The sequence below is a fragment of the Platichthys flesus genome, chromosome 19 (assembly GCF_949316205.1).
Source record: "Platichthys flesus chromosome 19, fPlaFle2.1, whole genome shotgun sequence".
NCBI classification, from domain to species: Eukaryota; Metazoa; Chordata; class Actinopteri; order Pleuronectiformes; family Pleuronectidae; genus Platichthys; species Platichthys flesus.
In genome coordinates this window covers 17158019-17164018 of record NC_084963.1, presented here as the reverse complement: position 1 = coordinate 17164018, position 6000 = coordinate 17158019, and positions in this window count along the sequence as shown.

Below are 6000 nucleotides of genomic sequence, written 5' to 3'. Positions count from 1 at the left end.
AACTACCAGTTTTACGCAAACTCAGTGGTCACTTTATCGTAGCATGAAAATAATAAAAAGTGGGTAAAAACGCACATGAGCTCTTCAAGCGTTAGATGCAATTTAAGAAATATGCTTTTTGTCTTTCTTGCTGAAAGTTTGATGCGAAGATTGAAACCAATCTCAAGGTTAAAAAAAAAGCTAGGTCATCGAAATCTGCTTACAAATAGCTTTAAAGCTCAGTAATTAATATGTTAGATCTGGTTTATTTAGCCTGTATAATAAGTGTAAACATTAATTAAAAATACCCTTGTTTCTACAAACTACATGCAATATACGACCTACAATTTTTTTTACCCTTCGTCAGACTTCGTGCTGAGTTTGAAAAAAAGTTTGAAATATTAATTTAATACATTGTTGTGATAATTAATTTTATTTTGTGGTCAAATGAGTAATTAGAGTGCACAGAAAAGTAATAACATGATTGTGCGTGGATCGTGGTGGTAGCAGATCGTGGACACAATACGCCTACTCACATATACTGTATTACTGGCAAAGCGAACTCTCTCTGTTTTTCTTTTTATTGTTTTGGATGTCACACCACGTTTAGTTATGTGAATATGCTTCATACAAAAAACTGGATTGATTGATAGATAGATAGATAGATAGATAGATAGATAGATAGATAGATAGATAGACAGATAGATAGATAGATAGATAGATAGATAGATAGACAGGCAGGCAGACAGACAGACAGACAGACAGATAGACAGACAGACAGACAGACAGACAGACAGACAGATAGACAGATAGATAGATAGATAGATAGATAGATAGATAGATAGATAGATAGATAGATAGATAGATAGATAGACAGACAGATAGATAGATGTTCAACAGGGATTCTACAGTCAGGGGGTGCTCGGGGTTAATTATCCTGCCCAAGGACACTTCTTCATTCAGACTGGAGGAGCCGGGGTTCGAACCACCAACCTTATAGTTCTCTATCCACTGAGCCACAAAAGTGAGTTTGGAAAGTTTACCTCTCCTTTCAGGGAGGACTTGTATCTCGGGAATCTCAATATCTCTGAATTTGGTTAAAATGTACAGCCAACAGCAATCTGTGTTACGCCCTGAGAGAGGACACATGATTCTTCATACATTTATGCCAAAAGGATTCAGGTATATGTACACTGTTAATACAGAGCGTCTCGCTGCCAGTCATAAAACTACATGTACATCACGTGATCATGACATAGCCAACATTACAGAGCATGTTCATTTCTATGAAAAAATGAATGCTCCTTGGATAAAATCGTATCTCTATTTGTGTTTAATAAACTTAAAAAGGTTAATGGTTGATCAAGCAACGGGGTGCACACACTTTATTTCTAGAGGATATTTCAAAGCATTTTTCTTCCATTCGGACTGACTGACAGATGAAAGGGCTTTTGCAGATGTCAACATACAGTATGTGGTGATCAATGGTTCCCACAGTTCAAGAGAAAATGGAACAAATACAGAAGTCACACGGCGTCGAGAAGCACAAACTTTAAAAAGTTGAATCACAAGGACGGCTTATTACCAAGCATTTGCATTTACTGTGAAAGGAAAATCACTGAAAGACATAAATGTTTGCATTATGTGGCGGGTGGTGATGCTAAACAGAACAAGCAAACTATTTGTGCTATTTATTTTTCATAAGATTAAATAATATTTCATCAATGGATGCACAAATTAGTGTATGAACCGTACATTTCAATGCGTACATGTCCAACAATGAATTCAACCCAGGGAAAAAATGTGGAAGAAAAAGTTACCTTAAAAAATCCTTGACGATTACCAGGGTCAACACAAATATGTATTTTCTTAAAAGTATTCCCTTGATGCCCTCTCTACAGAAAGGAAAACACTATATGACATACTTAAGTATTTAGAATTTGACCTTTGGTATTAAATTAGTCAGCTGTTTTTTGTTGGAGTCACATTTAGACATTCAGAAAACATTTTAAAATGCCCCGGAGCTCAAAGGAAGAAATGATTGGTTTTTCAGATCAGCATGTGCCCACACAGACAAACATAAAATACATAAAAGCATACGACGTTCTGCAAAGAGGAAGCGGTTGAGCTGAGAGAATAGGGATGTTAGAGGGAGGGAAAGTAACCACAGCGCCCAATAGGTATGTAAATGTCAGTTATATTCTTTGTGATTTGTTATCAGTACTACACAAAATTATTTCTATGAAAACAGACACAATTTGATCCTTACAGTCGCCACACTAGTCACAATATATTGTTATTGGAAGACGAAAAACATTATTATGGTTTCCTCATTATGGTCCTCATTCGCCTCTGCTTCCTCTCCAGTAATTTCTGAAGCTGCAATGACATTGCACGTGACAGATACTGGAAATTTGTCAAGATAAAACACAATGGTATGGACTTGCTCTCAAATGAAATTGATCCAAAACAGCGGGTGTGCAATTTCATTAAAAAAACTGATGGCACTGGTCCGTATTACCTCAGAAACCTCCCATCTTCCCTTCGAACTCAAAACAATATCTGTGACAGTTGGAGCGTGTGCAGCTGTGTAGTCTGGCTGTGAGCCTGGATCAGGACCTGGCTTGTAAACCTTGGTTCAGGTGAAAGAGAGAAAGAAGTGGCCACAGTCGATCAACAAATCTTACCATCCCCATCTTTTTGAATTAGAGCCTGGATCCTGGTTGTCTCTCAGCCTCCTGATTAACATAGAAGGAAGTTTAAACTGCAGTGAAGCTGCTCAAAGTACTTCTCTTCGTTAACAGAAATTCACTGTTCAATTGAATTTGTAATATGAAGTGCCTTGCATAAGTATTCACCCCCCTTGGACTTTTTCCCATTATGTACTGTTACTAACTGGAATTCAAATAGACTTAAATAAACTTTTTCCCGTTTGATCAACAAAACATGCACTGTACTTTGGAGGTGCAAAACAAATTTTATTGTGACACAAACAATAATGAGAACAAAAAAGTTGACATCTGTTGGGTGCATAAGTATTCACCCCCCTGTGTCAATACTTGGTAGAACCCCCTTTCGCTGCAATTACAGCTGCAAGTCTTTTGGGGTATGTCTCTAGCATTTTTGCACATCTAGAGATGGAAAGGTTTGTCCATTCTTCTTGGCAAAAAAGTCAGATTGGATGGAGACCGTCTGTGAACCGCAATCTTCAAGTCTTGCCATAGATTCTCTATTGGATTGAGGTCTGGGCTTTGACTGGGCCATTTTAAGATATTAACATTCTTTAATCCAAACCATTCCTTTGTAGCTCTGGCTGTATGTTTAGGGTCATTGTCCTGCTGGAAGATGAACCTCCGCCCCAGTCTCATGTCTTTTGCAGACTGCATCAGATTTTCTTCAAGGATTTCCCTGTATTTGGCTCCATCCATCTTTCCCTCTATTCTGACCAGTTTCTCTGTACCTGCTGAAGAGAAGCATCCCCACAGCATGATCCTCCCACCACCATGTTTCACTGTTGGGATGGTATGCTCAGGGTGATGGGCAGTGTTGGGTTTTCGCCACACATAGCGTTTTGCATTGAGGCCAAAAAGTTCAATTTTGGTCTCATCTGACCAGAGCACCATCTTCCACATGTTTGCTGTGTCTCCCACATGGCTTCTGGCAAACTCCAAACAGGATTTTTTATGGATCCCTTTCAACAATGGCTTTCTTCTTGCCACTCTTCCATAAAGGCCAGATTTGTGGAGTAGACGACTAATAGTTGTCCTGTGGACAGATTTTCCCACCTCAGCTGTGGATCTCTGCAACTCCTCCAGAGTAACCATGGGCCTCCTGGTTGCTTCTCTGATTAATTTTCTCCTTGTCCGACTCTTCAGTTTGGGTGGACGGCCTCCTCTTGGTAGGTTTGCGGTTGTGCCATATTCTTTCCATTTTCTTATGATGGATTTTATGGTGCTCAGAGAGATGTTCAAAGCTCTGGATATTTTTGTATAACCTAACCCTGCTTCATATTTCTCCACAACTTTATCCCTGACCTGTTTGGTGAGCTCCTTGGTCTTCATGATGCTGTTTGTTCAGTAATGATCTCCAACAAACTCTGAGTCCGTCACAGAACAGGTGTATTTATACTGAGATTAAATTGCAGACATGTGGACCCTATTTACTAATTATTTGACTTGCAAATGTGACTTGTGAATGCAATTGGTCGCACCAGATCTTTGTTAGGGGTTTCACAGTAAAGGGGGTGAATACATATTGACTCAGCACTTTTCAGATTTTTATTTGTAAATAATTGTGAAATCCATGTAATATTTCCCTCCACTTCCAAATTATGCACAATTTTGTGTTGGTCCATTACAAAAACTCACGATGAAATAAATTTTAATCTGTGGAAATATCATGACAAAATGTTGAAAAGTCCAAAGGGGGTGAATACTTATGCAAGGCACTGTAGCTTTGGCCATGAAAATAAGATATTTTCATTCTTTTATTTTATTTTTGATTACTGTACAAGGTTATGATTGTTTTTGTTCCACCTAACGACTCTTGTAATACAGTTAAGACAGGTACTAAAGTAGGTACTAAAGTAGTAGGGACACTTATCAGTGAGAAGATCATGCTGTTTTCAAATATGTAAACACTTTAATCTGAAATAACATTTGAACAGCACCAAGACACTCCCTGTTAAACTAACATTGCTCTTCCTTTTTCACGGCAGCAATAGTGAGACAATACGACGTGGCTCTCTGTGAGGAGGTTTAACCTCGGTCAGAGAATCCTTTGCCGTAAGATGGTTTGTTTATTTATTTAAGTGAGTTGGACATATGCAGGTGGTGCAGATGTGTGTAGGTCTGAAATAAACCTTAGGAGATGGAGTTTAATATTAGTTTCAACATACACAATGCTATTATACACTCTTTCTGATTTAAATGCAAAATAAGAAAACAGGTAGAGCTGCATCTGTCGTCTTCAAGCTGATTTCTGAATATAATATACAGCTTTATAACTCTGTCACTCCACTGACAAGACTCCACCTCATATTCTAAGTTCTTGGCCTTGACAAAAATGAACGTAATGGTTCCAAAGTCCAGCTGTGTGGAAATAAAACTGTTAATGATTCAACCGTTGCATTAAAAGCCACCGAATAGAAGGAGCAGCATTATTCTATATTTCTGTGGAAAGACAATCAATATTGTTTGAGTCACGGAGTACAGACAGATTAGTTTTGTTATCTTTTATCAGTGTGCACAATGAACAATACCACTACTCTCAGTGGTAGCAGCAGAGCAATGCAGCCTGGAAGGAAACCTGACACTTCTGAGAAACAAGGATATAGCAGAGGCTACCGACAGTTAATTATGGATGATGGCATGACTCGCCTTTTTCTTTGAACCGACAATTTTCTCTGCTCTATTTTTATAAAACCTTTGCAAACCGCTGATGTTGAAATGAAGAAGAAGAGAGAGGGAGCCATCCAAACATCCACCCCTCAACAGTGTTTGTGAGGTGAACAGGTAGATGAAAGGTACTAAGTCTGGAGTCGTGCCAAGGAGCGGCTTGCTTTCACCAACCACCTGATCAGTGCCACTCTGTTGCAAGGAGACTTGTGCCTGGAACACACATCACTTCAATTTCCGGATTCCACACACAACCGAGGAATGCGGCATGTTGAACAAGGCCAAGCTCAAAGTAGAACTACCTCTGATTTATGAAAACAGTGAGTTCAAGGCTTCAAGGCACAGACTCTGATCCTTCAGTTCAGTGAGACTCTCAGTCTTCTCAAGACTCTGATCACTACACCCATGACGAAATCTGAATCAGAGGAATGCTCTTCTACTTTTAAAGATGCCTTCCTGTAGAACAACATGACACGGGATTGCCTGAATGCTCTGGCTATGCTCTCCATGGAGAAAAAAAAGCATCAGAAACATTCCTGACTTTAATAAAAGGGGTCATTGATACGTTTGCCACTCAGAAGGACAGAGGGGCGTAATCCCTGTACAAATGAGATCTCACACAGAC